A 22,273-nucleotide genomic window follows, 5' to 3' on the forward strand; every position below is an offset into this window, starting at 1 on the left:
AGTTGATAGAGCTAATCAACCTAGGTATAGAACATCCTCATATGCTACATTAGGCACAGTCACTATCTTCTGAAGAAAAGAAAGAATTCATTGCCTTCTTCCAAGAGAAGAAGATAAATTTTGCTTGGACATATTCTAACATGCCAGGACTAGATCCTGATCTCATTATGCATCATCTATCCATCACACCGAGCATTAAACAAGTTAAACAAAAACTTTGGAAAATGCATCCTCATGTTGCATTGCTCGTCAAAGCTAAACTAGAGAAACTTCTAAAAGCTAGATTCATCCATGTAATTGATTATGTTGAATGGATATCCAACATTGTCCCAGTCTCCAAGCATGATAAATCTATTAGAGTTTGTACTAACTTCCATGATCTCAACTCAGCATGTCCTAAGGATGATTTTCCACTTCCCAACATTGATATGATAGTGGAGATGACATTAGGATATGAGATGTACTCACTCATGGATGGTTTTTTTGGTTATAATCAGATAAAAATTGCATAAGAAGATCAGGATAAGACTACTTTTACATGTGCATGGGGAATCTTCTTTTGGAGCATAATGCCATTTGGCTTGAAAAATGTTGGTGCGACCTATCAAAGGGTAGTCACTACAATTTTCTATGATATGATGCATAAGACTATGGAGGACTATGTGGATGATACCTTGGTCAAAAGTGCAAAATGTAATACTCATTTGCAAGATTTGGGACCTATCCTAGATCACATGGAAAATTTCAGTCTCTGGCTCAATCCTAAGAAATGTGCATTTGGTGTCACATCAAGGAAGTTACTGGGATACATTGTGTTAGCAAAAGGAATCGAGGTGGATTCAAAAAAGGTTTAAGCAATTATAGATATGCCTCCTCCCCATAACATAAGCTAGATGAGAAGTCTACAAGGATGACTCCAATCTATTCACAAGTTCATCTCACAATTGGTGGAAAGATCACAACCTTTTACAAAGACCTTCAATAAGGGTGTGAAGTTTAACTAGAGTTAGGATTGTGAGCAAATCTTAACATAGATAAAATAATATCTCGCTAATCCACCAATCTTGATGCCTCCTATCTATGGGAAGCCTTTCATTTTGTACATTTCAGCATCTAAGGCATCTCTAGGAATCTTATTAGCTTAAGAGGACAATGATATTAAGGAGAGAGCTATTTATTATTTGAGTCACACGCTGATCTCTTATGAGAGGAATTATAGTATCATTGAGAAAGCTTTCTTGGTAGTTGTCTTTACTTCCCAAAATTTGAGACACTACATGCTTGCCCACACTATGCGATTGGTGGCTAAAATAGATCCACTGAAGTACTTGCTTAGTAAGGTGGATCTCATAGGATAATTGGCTAAATGGATCATGATACTCAATGAGTTTGACATTCAATATGTTAAATGAAAAACTATCAAGGGACAAGCAATTGCGGATCAGCTAGCAAATGCACCTATGCAGAGTCTTCTCCCAATGAATATTGACTTCCCTGATGAGTCAATTTTGACACTCACAAATCAAACGTGAGTGATGTTCTTTGATAGGTCCTTCACATAATAGGGATCTGGTGTTGGATTACTCTTCATAACACCATAGAGATATTTGATACCCAAAGCATACAAGATTATGTTTCCTTGTACAAATAACATTGCAGAATACGTGGCTTTGATTAATGGCATGAAGATGGCAGCTGAATGGAGATTGGATTAGTTAAATATTTTTGGGGACTCTTAGTTCATAATCAACTAGGTTAATGATGTGTATCAAACAAAAGATGATAAATTGATCCCTTAGAAATGCATGGTTGATGACTTGAATTAGTATTTTACGCACATTGCCTTCTAGCAAATTCCTCGAGCAGATAACAAAGTGGCTATTGCCATTGCTACTCTAGCCTCCCTATTATAGATGCCCAAAAATGATCTCTAACATGAGTTCCTAGTGGAAGTGTTACACTACTAGGCCTACAATACCCCTAATTTTAGGATGATCTATTCTATTGTAGGAAAAGACTCATATTGCTACCATCACATCTACTTCTATCTCTATAACCAAACCATTATGGATGGTCTAACCCAGAATGAAAAATGTTGCCTTATTTGTAATGCTTCACAGTATGTCATTATTAGTAATGACTTGTTTAGGAGAGGTCTTGACAGAAAGAGTGTTTAAAACCTGAAGAGTCCAAATGTGCATTAAGTGACATTCATGAGGGTATTTGCAAACCCCACTCAAATGGCTTGACACTAGCTCACAAACACATTAGAGCTGGTTACTATTGGCATGAAATGGAGCAAGAGTCAATAAAGTACACCAAGTCCTACAAGCAGTGCCAGCTCTATGGGAATCTGATTCATGCTCTAGCTAGGGAGCTAATTCCATCTACCACAATGTGGCCATTTCAACAATGGGCCTTCGACTTGGTGGACTAGATTCACCCAACTTCTCCTAGTGGACATAAGTTCATTATTATAGCTACAAACTACTTCACAAAATGGGTAAAGGTAGTACCTCTCACAATAGCCAATGGCAAAATTGTAGCTCTTTTTATCACAAACTACATCATATGCAAGTATGGTGTACCATCCTCCAACATTACTAACAATGTAGGACAATTTAAAAACAAAGACCTCAAGGGGCTATGCAAAAAATTCAATCACACAACATTGCTCTTCTATCTATTACCCCCAAGGTAATGATCAGGCAGAAGCATCCAACAAGGTGATCCTCAAGATCCTCCATTGCACAGTAAAAAAATCTAGGAGGGACTAGCACCTCTAGATTAATCTAGCTTTGTGGGCATATAGAATAAGAATCAAGACTCCAATGAGTACAATGCCCCTTAGTTTGGTTTATGGAGAAAATGTTGTGTTTCCAATAGAGGTTGAGATTCCTACTCTAAGAATCTCTATGAAAGGCCTTATTACTGATGAAGATTATAGAATAGTTTGTCTTCAAGAGCCAGTACTACTAGATGAACATCAACAAGTGGCGTGTGATCATCTATGAGCTTATCAGCAGTGAATGTCAAGAAGCTACAATAAGAAAGTTAAGCCATGTGACTTCCAACTGGGTGATCTCGTCTTGAGAGAGAATCCTAAGAATCAACAACAATGGGTCCAAAAAGGGAAGTTTAAATTGAATTGGCTTGGTCCTTACATAATTACTATAGTGTATGGATCTGGTGCTTACCAATTTTCTATAGTTGAGGGATAAGTGCTTAAGGAACCTGTCAACACTCTCCACTTGAAGCAATTTTATAGCTGATTTGATCTCAAAAGCTCTCTGCACATATCTAAAAGTCCCAAAAAATCATTACCCTAGTGAAAACCTAGCAATAGGCACCTTGGTAATACCAAAAAAATTGAAAAATTCCAAAAAATACAAAAAAAATTGAAAAACAAGAAAAGTGTCATCGATAAAAACATGGAAACAGGCATCATGGTAGCAAAAAAAAATGAAAGCCCTAGCAAGAACATGAAAACTTAGCAAATAGGTGTCTCTTATTCCCAATGTTCCATTGTGTAGTGCATCTTCTAGCTCCCTATACAGTGGCTTTCCTACTTTTACTACTTTTTTCTCATGTATCCATGAATTGAGTCTTGTCATAACTCAGGGGCACCACCCTTCAATGTCATAGAATCTCTTTCACAACAGTCACCAGTCATGTTGGTTTTGTTTGCCTACTGTCACTAGTGTCACTCTTTTCAAGATTCTCCTCATAGAATCTCTTTTGTTATAGTCACCAATCATTTTGGCTGTGTCTCCCTACTATCGCTAGTGTTACTCTTTTTGAGATTCTCCTCATAGAATCTCTTTTGCAACAGTCACCAGTCATTCTAGCTATGTCTGCCTACTATCGCTAGTGCCACTCTTTATCAAGATTCTCCTCATAGAATCTCTCTCATGATAGTCACCAATCATTCTAGTTGTGTCATCCTACTATTGTTAGTGTCACTCTTTGAGATTCTTTAATAGAAGATCTCTCTTGTGTCAGTCACCAGCCATTCTAGTTGTGTCTATCTACTATCACTTGGTCCTCTTTAAGTTCTTCACCTTAAAGATTCCTCTTTGACCTTAGTCACAAGTCATTCTAGCTTTGTTTGTCTACTGTCATCACGCTACTAAAGAGATTTTTTTTTTCATCTATGTTATGGATGTTGACACTTGATATCAATCCCAAAAACCTTGAACTCAAAATGATATACTTATTGGATATGCTGAGCATTTTCTTTGTTTGTTTTGTTTTCACTTCATTATGTCTCCTCGAGAAACTCAATGATGTCACTCTGACTAGAGAAGTCATGATTGGGGGCATGATCTTTTCTTTGCTTTCTATTTGTGGTTTAGTTCCAATAAGTTGAAACATTCATATAAAAGGGGTGTCCACTATAAGAGCCTCCATCTTGTATTCGATGGCTGGTGTACCTCGACTCCTTTTATATGGATACATCAATGATTTTGGTTCTTCACCTTGTCTGTTGGAGTGAACTCTTCATGCTATAGTACATATTGATATGCATCCTGCTAAGTGAACATATGGGTCACTGCAAGTAAATCTAGCATACTTTTGTTGGGATTAAAGATAGTGTAACTGAGAGGGGGGGTGAATCAATTACTTAACAAAATTTAACCATAAATCCCTTAGATGCCTTAAAGATTTGGTTACTACTGATACTTGGTAAACAAATGCTATAACTCGGTAAATTAAACTATTACTTATCTTTAAGAATTCATACATGTAACTAAAAACAAAATGAACACAAGAGACACCAAATTTAACGTGGAAACCCAATATGGGAAAAACCACTAAGTAACTAGTCACCAATTTTTCACTCTTCTAAAGTGAGCCCTGTTAGGAGCCAAGCCTATTAAAGGTTACAATACACACTATTAGGTGTGACCCTGTTAGAGGATTTAATCACCCTGTTAGGAGTGGCCTTGCTAGAGGTCTTTAGAACAATTCAACTAAACTATCACCTTGTTAGAGGATTTACAAAATGGTTGTTAAACCAACTCTATTAAGAGATTTTAAATCACTATTACAATGGTTAGAAAGAATCAATGAATTGACCTGAATAAGATGCAACTGAATTTGCTGGATACAGGTCTCAATTCTACATCATTAGATCCTCCTTGATCAAATATGACTGTGCTGCTCCTCAATGATCTCTGATCATCCTTTAAATATGCTTCCACAATAATCAGTCTTCATATCACATTAGCCTCTCATTCCTCCACACACTTGTGTCTTTGAATTCACAACTTGACCTTTTACTTATACCATTCAAATTGTCAAGTCGGCCCATTTACATGTTACATTCACCAATAAACCATTCATCAGTCAGCTACAGATATTACTCTTAAACAAATAGATGTTATTTCATAAGACAATGAAATCCTTTACTGGTCGACCCTGCTCGGTAAATAATACTTCCAAGAATTTCCAGAGTTAACCTTCTTGACTCGGTTAACATTACAATATCCTTAAAATGCTTTGCCTACCAAGTTTGCTCAATAAGAATTGAATCCCTCAGTAAGAACTGCTTCTTCCAAATTACCTTTGATGACCAAGTGAACTCGGTAAGAACTGTTTCTTCCATATTACCTTTGATGACTGAGTGAACTCAGTAAGAACTGCTTCTTCCAAGTTTTCTTTGATTATCGAGTGAGCTTGATAAGAACTAAATTTCTTTAGATTACCTTGAAAGCTCGGTAACCAACTATCTACTCGGTAGACACTGCAAACTATCTTTACTTACCTTTTGGGCTCGGTAGACACTATTTATTGCCTTGCTAACCTTCTGAGCTCAATAGAAACTATCTATTGCCTTGTTGACCTTCTGAGCTCGGTAGACACTGTCTGATGACTGATATGAAATTTGTCTAACATCAAAGACAACACACAATTGAACAATTGTATCCAACAATCTACCTCTTTGGCATTGATGGCAACACAACATGTCATAGCAGAATGAAATTTGAAAACAAGTATTTTAATGACAAAATACAATACTCCCTCTTACATATAATCTCTCCCTCTTACACAAACTCTTATTATTTGCAAATTTCAGAAAGAGATAATTTTCAAAAAGATATGACAATATATATTCTCCCTCTTTGACAACACATGCCACAGATAACTCAAAAGAACTGAATAGCATTGTACCCGATGTACTAATTCATATGCAATGTCTTCATTAATTTGTTGCATCAACTGTAAGATCTTCAATTTTGTTCCTTTTGATGCATCACTAAAATTGTATTTTAGTGAGCTTTAGATAGGAGAGTGACCCCTAACTTACTTCTTAGATACAAGAATGCATCCTTAGGTAAAGGCTTTATGAATATGTCAGTAATTTGTTCCTTTGTATGCACATATTCCAATCTTATTTCCTTTTCTTGCACCAATTCTCTAACAAAGTGATACTTTATGGCAATATGCTTTGTTTTTTAATACATTACTGGATTCTTGGAGATGTTAATTGCACTTGTGTTATCACAAAACGTAACAACTAGTTCTTTGATTTCTTGCTTCATACCTTCCAATAATTGTTTAAACCACACAATGTTTGAACAATTCACTGCTATTGCAACATATTCAACTTCTATTGTGGATTGAGATGTACAATTCTGCTTTTTGCTTGTCCAAGAAACCAACCTTTTTCCAAGAAAGAAAGCTCCTCCACCCTTGCTCTTCCTATCATCAATATTTCCTACCCAATCTACATCAGTAAACACCTTTAAATCCAATTTTCTTCCAATTTTATACCATAATCCATATTCTTTAGTTCCTTTCAAGTATCTCATGATCCTTTTGATTGCCATCATGTCATTTTCTTTTGGTTTTGCTGAGAATCCTGCTACAATTCCTACTGCAAGGGCAATGTCTAGTCTTGTGTGCACTATATATTGCAACTTTCCAATCATATATCTATACAATGTCTAATCCACTTCCTTTGATTCATCATCCTTGGTGAGTTTTAATCCAGTACACATAGAAGTCCCAACTAGTTTGCAGTCTTCCATACCAAACTTTTTCAGTATCTACTTGATGTATTTAGATTGAGTGATGTAAATGTCATTCTTATTCTGTTGAATTTGGAGACCAAAAAAGAATTTTATTTTACCAAACATTGACATTTCAAATTCCTTGTTCATTTGTTCTGAAAATTCTTTGCAAAGATCATCATTTCCTGTGAACAAAATATCATCTAACAATATTTCTACCAAAAAAAAATTATTATCTAGTCCTTCCTTTATGTACAAATTGTTGTTTTGATTAGTTCTTTAAAAACCAATCTTAATAAGATAGTTATACAATCTTTCATACTATGCTCTAGGGTCTTGTTTCAAACCATATAATGCTTTATGCAAATTGCAGACCATGTCCTTCTTGTCTGGATCAACAAAACCTTTAGGCTGCTCAATATAAACTTCTTCCTCCAATATGTTATTGAGAAATGCTGACTTGACATTCATCTGATATACTTTGTATCCTTTGAATGCAACATATGCAAGTAAGGTTCTGACACCTTCCAATCTTGGAACAAGAGAAAAAATTTCTCCATAGTCTACACCTTCTTCTTGAGAGTATACCTTGCATACTAGTCTAGCTTTGTTCCTTGATACCTTACCATCTTCATTTAGCTTAGTTCTAAATACCCACTTTGTTCCAATCACATTCTTATTTTTGGGTCTAGGTACAAGAGTCCATGTTTTATTTTTCTCTATCTGTTATATTTCTTCATTCATAGCTTCAATCTAACTTTCATTATCTAGTGCATCTTTGGCATTTCTAGGCTCAAAATCAGCAAGTAAACAAGTGCCTTTCAACTTACCTCTTGTCATTGTTCCTTCTAATTTATCACCAATGATCTGATCTAGTGCATGATGCTTTCTGACATACTTGGCTAACATAGGTTCCTTGCCTTTTGAATGACTTGCATTGTTATCCTTATGTGTCTCAACTTCTAGTTCTAATTCTGGTTACTTGGGCTTAGTAGATGCCAACTTGGTAGCTTCTGTTTGCAACTTGGGTTCTTGCAGCACGGGAGTTATAGGCTTAGTTTGAACTTCCTGTGACTCGATAACTGAAGATTCTAGAGTTGAGGATTCCTAAATAATAGGTATACTTGGCATTGTATCAGGTTCAATATAAATGAATCTTCTATAGTCTTTAGGTTCCTTTTTGCTTTCTTCTTTTGTTCTTTTTGCAAACTCATTAACTTTCACATGTGCACTTTCTATAACTTTGTGAGTAGATATGTTCAAACATCTATATGCTTTGCTTTTGCAAGAGTATCCCAAAAATATTCCTTCATCACTTTTTACATCAAATTTACCTTTTCTAGATTCTTTCAAAATGTAGCATTTGCTTCCAAATACTTTTAGATAACTTACATTGGGTTTGTAGCCATACCACAACTCTTAGGGTGTTTTGAATGAGTCCTTTTTCAGCTGTACTCAGTTCAAGGTATGAACTGCAGTGCTGATAGCTTCCTTCTAGTATTTGATAGCAATGTCTTTCTCAATCATTAAGTTTCTTGCACAATCCATTATAGATCTATTCCTTCTTTCTGCTATTTCATTTTGTTTAGGAGTTCTAGGTGCTAAAACCTATCTTTTGATTCCCCTTTCAATGAAAAAGTTATTGAACTTATGTGAAATGAATTCACCACCTCTGTCAAACCTTAAGCATTTCAGTCTTTTGCTTGTTTCCTTTTCTACTCTGGCCAAATACCATTTGAACTTTTCAAATGCTTCTAATTTCTCTCTAAGGTACATGATAGTCATCATTCTTGAATGATCATCAAGAAATAGAATGAAGAATTTTTCACCAATATAACTTTCAATGCCAATAGGTCCACACAAATTAGTATGCATAATTTCTAGAACTTCTTCAGTCTGAGAGTTCTTGCTTTTAAAACTAGTCTTTCCCATTTTACCAATTTGACAATTCTTTCATAGACCAACCTCAGGTTTCTTTATGTCAGGAATACCTCTTACTTTCCTAAATTTACTGATCTTTACTAAGTTGTCAAAGTTTACATGACACAACCTCCTATGCCATAACCAATTTTCTTCAATTTGTGAAATGAAACAATAACAGTCACCAAGTTCAAGATAAAATAAGTTACCTTTTGTTTGAGTGCTAGATCTAATCAGCTTTCCTTTACTATCCAGCAACCTTGCTTTTCCATGCATAAATTTTACTTTGAATCCATTATTGAGTAGTTGTGCCACACTCACACTAATACATTTGGTACCAAATTGCAACGACAATGCCGTTGCAATTTTTTCGTCACAACCTTGTCATCGTCACAATTGTGACAGTCTACCATCGCAATTGCGATGATGACAAGGTTGTGACGAAAAAATTGCAACGGCACTGCCATTGCAATTTGGTACCAAATGTATTAGTGTCAACAAATTTTACTTTAGTCCTTATATCCAATATGCATTATCACATACAAGTTCTTTGGTTAGTGAGATTCTTCCTTTTCCTCTTATACAACATGGTTCATTGTTACCAAATCTTACATTGTCATCATCATAGTCTTCAAAGTATTCAAACTTAGTCTTATCACCAGTCATGTGATGAGAACAACCACTATCTATGATCCATGTATCATTTTTGCTCATATGATAAATGAGTGTCATTTTCTCATCATTATCAGACTCATCTTTCACAACAATGTAGACAATTGCAACTTCTTCTTCATCATCAGAATCATTAGAATTTTTAGCCATAAAGCATGTTTTCTTACCTTTATCCTTGAATGATTTGAAGTCTTTTTTGCCATTGTACCCTTGACCTTTCTTCTCATCTTTGTTTTGCTTATTTGGGCACCTAGTAGCAATATGTCCAATTTCTTCACAAGAGAAATATATTAGAGGAACTTTACCTTTGTATTTTTCTTTGCCTCTTGAATATTTTCTTGCTAGTAGAGCTTCAACCACTTCAAGATCACTATCTGAACTTTGATCTGATTCTTCATCACTTTTTGATTGTGGATCTTTCATCATTTTTCCTTTTTCTTTGAGTGAAAGCTTGGCTTCAAATGCTGATTCAAAATTCTTGGCAGCTGGAACATAGTTGTCATAGTTGTCTAGCTCAAATGCAGTCAATCTTCCAACTATGGCCTCTAAATTTATTTTATGAAAAACCACCAAGTAATTAGTCACCAATTTTTCACTCTTCTAAAGTGAGCCCTGTTAGGAGCCAACCCTCTTAATGGTTACAATACACACTATTAGGTGTGACCCTGTTAGAGGATTTAATCACCCTGTTAGGAGTGGCCTTGCTAGAGATCTTTAGAACAATTCAACTGAACTGTCACCTTGTTAGAGGGTTTACAAAATGGTTTTTAAACCAACTCTGTTAAGAGATTTGAAATCACTGTTACAATGGTTAGAAAGCAACAATGAATTGACCTGAACAAGATGCAACTAAATTTTTTGGATGGAGGTTTCAGTTCTGCACCATTATATCCTCCTTGATCAAATATGACTCTGTTGCTCCTCAATGATCTCTGATCATCCTTTAAATACACTTCCACAATAATCAATCTTCATATCACATTAGCTTCTCATTCCTCCACACACTTGTGTCTTTGAATTCACCACTTGACCTTTTACTTATACCATTCAGATTGTCAAGTTGGCCCATTTACATGTTACATTTACCAATAAACCATTCATCAGTCGGCTACAGATATTACTCTTAAACAAATAGATGTTACTTCATAAGACAATGAAATCCTTTACTAGCCGACCCTGCTGAGTAAATACTACTTCCAGGAATTTCCAGAGTTAACCTTCTTGACTTGATTAACATTACAATATCCTTAAAATCCTTTGGCTGCTGAGTTTTCTCGGTAAGAACTAAATCCCTTAGTAAGAACTGCTTCTTCCAAACTACCTTTGATGACCGAGTGAACTCGGTAAGAACTGTTTCTTCCAAATTACCTTTGATGACTGAGTGAACTCAGTAAGAACTGCTTCTTCCAAGTTTTCTTCGATTACCAAGTGAGCTCAGTAAGAACTAAATTTCTTTAGATTACCTTGAAAGCTCAGTAACCAACTATCTACTTGGTAGATACTGCAAACTATCTTTACTTACCTTTTGGGCTCGGTAGACACTGTTTATTGCCTTGCTAACCTTTTGAACTCGATAGACACTGTCTATTGCCTTGTTGACCTTCTAAGCTTGGTAGACACTATCTGATGACTGATGTGACATTTGTGTAACATCAAAGACAACACACAATTGAACAATTGTATCCAACAACTTTTGTCTCAGGTTATGAATGCAAGGGTTGTTCTAGACAGAATGCTCACTGATTACTTAGCATAAGACAGATCTCTTGTGTGTTTGGTGTGTCTTCCATGCAAGCAACATTTTGGTTATCCTAATGTTTATTTTTTGATCCTTATGTTGACTTGCTACATTAAAAGGGACAAACATTCTAGTCATTCTAGCTTCTTGTGCCTCGAATGCTTACATTTCATCCCAACAAAACTAGAACAGATGTCCTATTCATATTCTCATGATTCCAATGTCAGTGAGAGTTGTATGACATCTAAGGTTTTGGCTATACACTCAATAATGATAAATTATTGAAGCTTGGTAACCAGACCTAGGGTTGCATCTAGTTTTAGGTTGCATCAAATAGAGGGTTGTGTTGCATGTATTACTTGGTTTAGCATATAATTTGTTTGCAAATCTAATTTTTCCTCCTATGATGAGGGATTGTTGGGATCTTCAAAGTATCATGATTCTTCATGGTTGCACAAGAATTTGATTCTTTGGTTCATCCTCTTGCACTCCTTGATGAAATACCTATCACTGTCAAGAAAAAACACGGAACACTACATGAGATGTTAGTCCATTTATTTGTACATTTCATTCATAAATCCATAAAGGCATTTCATCTACATGAACAACTCAAATCAAACATGCATTCATACATAAACATCATATTTTGAATCTCATAATCATAGCATAAAAACATCTCATGTAAATCAAATTAAAAGATGGACACTGACAATGACATGAACACAATGATACTCGGCTCCAAAATCTCATATATATGTTAGTGTCAAAAGAATGTGTCACTACAAAAAATAGCACTACTCAAGCACTATCGATCAAAATAGTACAAAATGGTGCTAGCACGCTAATTGATACATAGCCAGAATCAAAAACTTAGAGGCAAGAGCATCAAATCTAACTATCTCTAGTACCCTCACCTCCTAGAGGAGGAGACGGCGGCGGCATATCTAGTCTAGCTGGTGGATGCACACCCCCAAACTCTTGAGCATACTAAGAAAATTGTGGAACCTACTGAGCCTCATTGGGCACCACTACGAAGTATGCTACAAAATAGTAAGCCAGTCAGGCCACCTAAAGTCTAACCTCATCCTGCAGCATCTCTACCCTCTGCTCGTCACTTGCACCTACTCTCGAAGTCTCAAGATCTCGTGATCTCGCTCCACTATCCTTGTATCTCGTACTGCCACCTAAATATGTAACTCTCCCAATTATTGGGAGGCCTATCTAATCTAGTCTCTCACCCTCCTAAAGGAATCCTAGGGCCTAGTAATAGGCTGCTCCTGCATCTCCTCATCTAATATCTCTATCTGTTGTTCTGCAGGTGCCTGCTCCTTTGTGCAGTCTCTACCACCGACCCTGCTCCACCTTGCTACCACTAGCACCTAAATCAAACCCCATCTAGCATGGGGAAATCACTACCTATCACACTCTATGTCTCACCTACTATGGTGGACCTTATGGTGGCTTTTTCTATGCTGGCTGCTGGACTAAACCCTGTACGGGTCCCTGTTGTGGTCCCTGTGCCACCATCCTAGTATGAAGGTGTCATCCTAGCATCTGCTATCTCTAGGAAGTAATCCCACTATGATGCAACAAGGTTGCACATGTCTATCATCAACATCCCGAGATCTAATCTCGTAGACCACCCCTGATCTAGATCTATTTCCACCTAGGCATATGAGCAGTACTCCTGTGAGATGTCCTAGGGCCATCTATACTATCACCACACCCACATGATGGGAAACCTCTCTATAATATGTATGTCTTGGCCTAAAAATGGTTGTGAGGAGAACATCTAGCTCAGTTCTTAGGGAGCATCATCCCAATCTTCTGTCTCTCTCCAGGGTCACCATACGACGAAAACTAGGTCATCGAGACATGTCCTCCAATACTCCATCTTACCCAAGCCTACCTAGGTAAGCTACCCCCTATATCTGCATATGTATGGCTCCATCAGCTCTTGAGCATCCTCAAAAATGGGTCATGTAACTAGTAGGTGTTCCCATGCCCAGATCTTTAGAACATATACCCCAGTGGCCATACTCTTCTACTCATGGTATACTATCTTGTGCATCTCATAAAACATGTGGGCAAGTATACACTAGCCCCATCCAAATTGCTAAGGAAAGTTAAGCATCCTCTATAACATAATACCCCACCTGCACTCTAGTCCATGCTATCCCCTCTTAGGTACCAGGAAGCAACTGATGAATATGGCCAACACTAACGCTAACCTATGAGTGGTCCCATTTATATGGATGAGCTCATCCCATGTGATGGCTCACCCTATCACTAACTCCCACTAGAATATGGCCCTTAGTGCCTCTGTACCTACTCAGGGCACTATTTCATACACCACTCGTGGTCCATGCAAAGGTATCCACAGTATCTTGTAAATGTCCTCAAAGGTGATAGTCATCTCTCTCTATGGTAGGTGGAAGGTGTTCGTCTCTAAATGGAAACGCTCCACCAATGCTATCAAAAGGCCATGATTCACCAGCACTATTGGGATCCAACATAAATATGCTAAACCCAATCTGTCAATGTGGGCCATATCTACATTGTTGAGACTGTGCAACAAAGCTTTATAAGGTAGATAATGTGACTTAAATGTGATGTCATCAAAAACAACTTGCACACACGAGCAATAGCAACATGCACATAGTTAGGACTCGCTCAACAAGTCAAAAATATGGCAAAACAAATGCAAATTTTGGATGAGAAATCAAAAATGCAATTTTTAAATTCATTTCCTATGCCAGAATTTCATGCAAACATTCATGTTCTTGCATGAAATCTTGTTTCTTCATGCAAGAAAACAAGTCCTCGAGTGAGAGACGACAAGACCACAAGTGACACGTGCCCAACAATCCTATGCATCTTGAGCGAAAGGTGGGTATCTCTCGTGTGAGATTCCCCACCAATGCACGTGAAGAAACACCAGTCTAGTGGATCTTTGCATGAAGAGAGATCCATTTTGCATGAGGATCAAAACCCCTGTGCAACAACCGATTGACCTATCGTTAAAACATGCTAAAAATGTGCAAAAATACATCGAAATGCATGAAAAATTAAATGTGAAGCAAGTTTTTTGACTACTCACTGAAGGTCCATAGTCTGCCAACTGACTGTGTCATTGGGAGTGCTTGAAACAGTGTGTATGCACAGGAATTGTCATCTCTCTCTCAAAGCTCTCTTCTCCACTAAAGACAAAATGCACAAACGATTTGAAAATGACCCTTGGGGCCCTTATATAGGTTTTGACCTATTTTTCAAAGTGCTCTAATTTGCACAAAAATCACCCCTAGCTAATTTGATCATTCTGAATCCATTTTCGAGATTGAATTCAAAATCTGACACACCTAAGTAGCTTAAAAATGCATTTTAAAATTTTGGGACTGACGCAATCGAACGCTTGTGCAATACAAATTCTTCTGATACTTTGTGAATCTTGGAACTTGTTCAACTCAAAATTTCTTCAAATTTCATTGCCAATCTCAAAATAGTCAACTTTGGTCAAATCTAGTCAACCTTTGGTCAAACTCAGTCTTTTGGACCCCGAAATCATGTTGAATTGACTTTGAAATTTCTTCTAATCGTTCTGTTCTCTTCTATATTCTATTGATTCTTCAATTTCTTCTATGTCTCCAAACATACTACTTTATTTCATATTTCTCGTGTGTCATCTTTCAATTTCATCCCCAGGGGGTAGGATGATTAAATCATTAAATCTAAATTTTTGCTCAATATGAATCTTTATCACTTGAGACATCTTGTTCCCATCTTATGTCCTCATTGCTAGGGGCATCTCATCAATAGGTGCATCTTATGTCCCTCTATTTGGTATCTGTTTCATCTATCTCATCAGTTGATTATATCTTATAGCAATTCTTGTTAGAGTTCAATGGATAGGCATCGGGATAGTCTAAACCCTAACTCTTGAGGATCAAGACTCATTCTAGGGATGGTTCTACAGCTCATGATTGGATCATATTATTTTTCAATCTTAGGTATCTAGGTGTTCTATCTAGATCCCTTAGGGTTAAGCTCCATTCTGGAGACAATCCTTAAAATCTATTCAATCTTAGGTATCTAGGTGTTCTATCTGGATCCCTTAGGGTTAAGCTCCATTCTAAAGACAATCCTTAAAAGCTTATCAATCTTAGGTATCTAGGTGTTCTATCTAGATTCCTTAGGGTTAAGCTTCATTTTGGAGACAATCCTTAAAAGCTTATCAATCTTAGGTATCTAGGTGTTCTATCTAGATCCCTTAGGGTTAAACTCTATTCTAGAGACAATCCTTAAACCTTATCAATCTAGGTATGTAGGTGTTTTATCTAGATCCCTTAAGGTTAAGCTCTATTCTGGAGACAATCCTTAAAAGCTTATCAATCTAGGTATCTACGTGTTCTATCTGGATCTTTAAAGGTTAAGCTTTGTTCTGGAGAAAACCTTTAAAATGCTTATCAATTTAGGTATCTAGGTGTTCTACTTGGATTCCTTAAGATTAAACTCTGTTCTGGAGGTAATCCTTAAAAGCTTATCAATTGGTCTCTGTGTCATCAATATTGGAACGAATCTCATTTCTTGATCTTCACATCATGCTTACTGATTTTCTTTGAATTGAACATGTTGTTCGAAAATTCATTCAAAGAGGGGAAAAATGTAATACCCCAAAATTGGCTCATTGCCATGATCACCAATTCTAGTCTATTATGATCAATTCTAAAGTCATATGTCACTAGGAAATTCTTATTCTAATTTTCACTACTTGAGCTAAGTGTCAAATGCAAAAAACCCTAAATCTACATTAATCAGACAACCTATTTAATTCCTAAGTATTGACTTGTATTAGTCACATTAAACCTATTCAATTAAGATTTAATTTAATTTGAAGTATTTGTACTTTAATTAAATTAAATCATATCCTAAGGCTAATGTACTGAGGAATTAAAAATGTTTAATTTAATAATTATTCCCACTTTAATTAATTGAATGTGATTATTCAATTAAATGAAAAAGGCATTTATGAGGTCATATCTCACTTTATTAAATTAAATAATATCTTCAAAATCTTCTCTTTAGTTCCAAAATGGAAACTCTAAGTGAACTGTCTTTTGAAATTAGAATGAATCCGATTAACTTGCTCTCACACTTATGAAAAGCTTATTTAACTACTCATTACACTTAGATTTAAAACAGTCAACTTCACTTGTACATGGGAGTTTCCATTTTAACTAAATCTTCTTTCCAATCTTAACTGCTCATCTAAATCAATCCTAACCATTGATCAATTATTGAATTCTTTTTAAGGGACTCTTAATCCTTCATTACAAAATTTAGATTTTGATGATATTGAATTGTTGTTGAATTGAATACTCATTTTTATAGCTCTCATATGTGCTTTTTCTTAGTATTTTAATGGCATCTAGATTAATAATGCATACATCTAGCTTAGTTTCTTTTATTGTTTAATAGAATAAGTTGCACATCATATAGATTACTTGCATAATCATAGTTTATATAAATCCTTCATTCTAGAAAGGTCTGGTTGCTTGCATCTTGGTCTAAGAGAAAATAAGCAAAACCCTTCTAATTAGAAGGCAATAGGTCACATTGTCAGACCTCTTGGATGAACTAGCCCATGTTTATTCCAAGATAAATCGGCATACAATGACCATGTTGAAGTGTAGGTGACAGATCCAAGGTCTCATTTTCATGTATATAGTATATAGAGTGGGCTCATGAGATAAGTGAAAAATTTTCCAATGCTCTCAGTGCTGCAAAGTTATACAACACCTTCTATATGTATTCCTTTCTAATTTACATGCTAGCCTCTCTACAGTTATGGCTGAGCTTGCCAAGGATAGAAAAGTTTCCTAATGATGTGAAGTGTTATGAGTTATATCCATGTTTGTAATTGCAAAATAGTTATGCAAAGTATGTCAAAGTTAATGATGCATTCACTATGAGAATTTACAGGGAGCTCTGGGGATGCCTAGAGAGGAGATTTAGCTCAAAAGAAATGTTGGCTATTATTTAGTTTGTAAGTTATTTTATCTAGTTCTCATCTTTCTTGTATTTGGGCCTTGTAGCTTTCGATGGATTCCCCTTAAAGCTACCCAGATATCTGAATGACATGATAGTGCTGATAGAGATCATGTGGCAAGGGATCCAAGTGAATGTAATGAGAGGGAGCTTGAAGAAGAAGGGATATGAGTTCCTTATGAAAGTAAGAGCCTTCAGTTGAGAGTCCCAATCTAATGCAAAGAATATGCTTAAAGTGTTCAAGATACAGTACAAAGTAGAGATGTATAAGGTCCGAAGACCTATGTTTTATCTAGACGGATATGCTAGCAAGGTTTTCTAGATCAGAATTGTGATCAAACACATTACCACAATTGAGGATTATTGGTTGGATTGTAGAGATGAATTTGAGAGTTGAGATTATGCTTTTGCTAGGCTCACATGTAGAAAATAAAAACATACAATATCAATTTTGATGATGAAGTACTAGAGGATGATGGGCAACATATGTATAGTAATACATATCTTACTAAGTTAAGAAACACTCATATCAGTTTGGAGCCTTATGAGGATGCTGAGGAAGACTTGGATATCATGATGGTCTGAATCATCAAAAGAACTAGAAAGTAGGTCAAATGGACTACTGCAAGGAGGAGTAGAAGTAAAAACACATCAACTCAAGCTTCTCTAGCAGTTACAGCTTCTTCCTCCTCCTAAGGTGGCACAATAGGTGTAACCTTACCCATTACTCAAGGACAAGCTCAACCATCAAGGGGAGGTAACCAAGCTCTAGACAAGAACATTCCCATGGCTAAGACTTTTCATGATGGCTCCCTTATAGTTATTGGAATCCAAACTGAGGCTGAGAAGAAGAACATGGGGGAGCAAAAAGATAGTATGGTCACCCTAGTTTCCTCTCCTCATTCCACCTTAGTTTCCTCTCCTCATGTCACTCTAGTTCCCTCACCTCATCATAGTCTAGTTCCACAAGTAAGTGCTACACTTTTGCAACCAAGTAGCTCCCTAGTGTAGATAGTAGATTTCAAAGATGGAAAGAGTGATAGTAGTGAATCTACTAAATTGGATGAGGAAATTAAGAAAACTTTAAAGGTGGAGAAAGGTGAGAGCTCTTCCAAGCTCATTTCTCAGGCCCCAAAGAATCCTTTCTCTTCGACTCTAATGGAAATCACTCCAATCATGGAGAAGATGTTTAGCATAGACTCACTTGGGATGGCCTCCAAGATGATAGGCACAGATTCCATTTATGTTAGTTTTTAATTACATGTTTTCTCTTTAATCTAAGTTGAAGAAAGGAACGAACAAAGTTTCATTCCCCTATTTCAATATAGTGAATGGATATGATAACTAATGTCATGGCATGTTCAAAGAGAAAACTCTTAGATGTATTTCCTTCTAGTTAATTTTTCTTTCCCTGAAGCTAGATTTTAATTGAATCAAATAGTATTAGTTGTTATAACATATTCAATTATTAAGCTTTGTGAGTTCATAAGATGTGTGGGTTTACAAACTTAACCAATTGTTCAGAAATTACTTCTTGCCTGAGTTAGATCCTGTTTACACCTGGCTCGATTTTACTTCTCCTATTCTTGGGTCAACAACACAGCCCATATAAGTTTTAGGAACAAAATATAATTCATTGCAAATCCATAATAGGGATTTGTACCTATTAATTTATAGAAAATTTAGTCTTTAGAAGCAACTTTTCAATTGTCAATAATCAGATATTGTTCATAGTCTGGGCATTTAAGAGTTAGCAATCAAAAAGAACAAATATGTTTACCAACAATGTGTATAATTTTGAGCTTCTTCCTTCTATATGTATCAGTAGTTTATAGACTTCACACTGCATGTGTAGACTATGAAAGTGTATAAATTATTGTTAAGAAGGGCTTCATGACGAATCAAGTGCAAAATTTCATTTAGAGGTGGGTTTGGCTCACAATCTAACAAATTTGGTGACAAGAGGCAAGCTCTCTTTTGCATGTGAATGTTAACACCATTTACTCATAAATTATCCTTGTCTACATGTTTACAATTCCAAATTCACATACCAAAAAACCCAATATACTTTTAAGATAAATTTTATTTTCTATGGAGAAGCACTTAGTTACAACAGAATCTTAGTTGAATATATAAATATATAATTATAAAGGAATTCAATTTGAAATAGGCATGACCAGCCTACTTATGTACCAATCCATTTTTAATTAAGTAAATTCCAATGCCATGGAAACCATATACTTCTACTATGTTAAATTATATTCTAAGGCAAGGCACTTAGTTGTGATAGAATCTTAGTTTTTTATTAATGTAAAAACAAGTTCTGAAGGGACTTGAAACCCTTTAACAATAAGTCAGAACTAGATATATCAAATTACTATGCCACTATTACTAGAATAGCTACCCAAAATATGAACATAAAATCTGACAACAAAAAGACAACAAAAGGCTAAAAGATAGTAGAAAATTAACCCATATTTTTCAAGGTATAAGCTACCTCGGCCTCAAGTTGACTCATATTCAAAGCCACAAACTTGATCTCCTACAAGTCTTAACATCTTCTATCAACCCTTCTTTTCAAGTTGGTTGGGTTCTCTTGCTTGGCTTGGATGGCTCCTCTGGTTGTTTGTCTTTGTCATAGTCCAAGTTGTATTGCCTACCTCTAGTTTACTTTTCTTGTTATATTGTCAAATTCTTTTACGCTAGATTTTATTGTTATATGTTATGATTTAGTGATACTTGGTTACCTAATTTGATTGGATATTATTTCATACTTAGTTTATATATTTGATGAGCTACTCGATACTCAATTATTTCATTTGTTCATAGTTTTCTTTCAATGGTGATGTTTTGTATGTTTCATATAGTGATTTTAGTTGTTTCATGATGAAAGTTAGATAGATGATGTATAAATGATTTTTATGGTTACTTGCCCATACTTACATGTGTACAGTGTACATGTATGTTTTACTTTATGATTGATATTTTTGATGTGGTTGAGGGAGGGAGTTGTAGTCACCTACTAGTCAAGATCTACATGATGTACCACTCCCTATCATTGTCTATTTAGTTTACATATATATTCATATGTACATGTTTGGCTTTTATGTAGATTGCAAGTATCAGGCATTGACTACCCTAAATTGCTAGAATGAGTGTGCCCTATCACAGTATCTCAATGGTAAAGAGGGGAGATAGTTCTTGAGTCTAAATCCTAAACTAAGACAATTGCCCTAGAATATAGGACAAATATCTGAGTTATGTACCATTTTGAATTTGTTGAGTGATGTGAATTTGAGATTTTGACCCTTGAGTTTGAATTAGTACTTTGTCTTATAGATGAGTTTTCTTATTCAGTTTGTGGGTCTGTTGTGATCTTCAATTATAATTAAATCAAATAAAGATATTATTAAATGGTTTAATTTAACAAAAAATAAATTTTAAATTATATTTAATTAATTAAGAAATTAATTAAATAGAGGAATAAAATTTAAAAGACTTAATTGGCATAATTATATTTATTTAATTTAATAATAATTAATTTAGAAGTTTCATTTTAATAATGAACTCTAAATATTATTATTAGTTAAATTAATAAATAAAATTTCTAAAAATCATCTTATTTTATTTAAAAAATCAAAGTGGAAATTATTTAAATAAACTTTATTCTAATTAAAAAGAAAAAAAGTATGCACACAAAATTAGATAAATTAAAATAATAAAAGAAAAGGCTTTTGCATGTTCGTGAAATCAAAACTGTAAGAGGAGAAAATTCAATATTAGGAAATTAGAGCTCATTTCTCCACGCCCATGTTTGGAGGAGCAAAATTTTGGAAAGGGTTCTAGGAGACAAGAATTTTTGCATTCTTTGAGTGTTCGTTAGGTTTAGCATCAGATCAAGGTAGGAATTCTATTAAGGGTTTCACAGTAAATCCCTTCAAATTACCTTTGTTTTCTTCATGTTTGTTTATGGATCTTGTTTCAAAAATCATATTTGTATTGAAATCATTGTTTGGAAATTATTATTAGTCTTCGTTATTGAAATGTCTATTAGAGAAATCAAATTGAAAACTCTTATTGGGAAATTGGATTTTTAGAAGAAAAAAAGATCGAGATTGGGTTTGAAAACGAAAACCAAAATTTAATTGGACGAATTTGATTGTTTGCAATTACTTTTCCTATCAAATCTATGAAAGAGAAAACTTTTTTTTAAATTATATACAACTAATTACCACAAGTAATTAAAAATTATTGAGTAATTATTTTGGGGAATTTTATTTGTTTAAATTATAGAACAAAAAAAAATGGGGGGCTTTTGGGGAATCAAGCCATGACCCCCGACCCCCCAACCCTCTCTTTTCTTCCTCCCTACCGATAGCATGACTCATGACAAACACAATAGATGTGAGTGTTGTCAAGCAACAGCTCACACTGTTGTAGTAGTTGTGACCCATCAGGCTTAAAATAATGATATTTTTTAATAAAAATTTTAATTTAGTTTATACCTAAACATAATAATTAATTATTATATTTTATTAATAAGTATTAATAAATATTATATTATGCAATAATTTTCATTTTTATTGTATTGTAAAAAAAAAAATTTATGTTGTATTTTAAAATTATTTAAGAGAAATTTAATGAGACTCTATTATGGTTTAATAGTATTTAATTTAAAAAAAAAAATTCAATGAAATTTATTATCTATTAAGGTAACTATTAATAGGTTGTTAAGAATCAAATCATTTAAAATAATAATAAATAGGTTATTTTGGTGGAGTTAAATGTAAGAATTTTTACACATTGATTATCATTTGACTAATATAAACATATACTTATTTGGAAAACATAAAAGAAAAAGATTTTTAAAAAAAGTTGTTTA

The sequence above is a fragment of the Cupressus sempervirens genome, chromosome 6, assembly GCF_028749045.1.
Source record: "Cupressus sempervirens isolate cs-2001-9-10 chromosome 6, ASM2874904v1, whole genome shotgun sequence".
NCBI classification, from domain to species: Eukaryota; Viridiplantae; Streptophyta; class Pinopsida; order Cupressales; family Cupressaceae; genus Cupressus; species Cupressus sempervirens.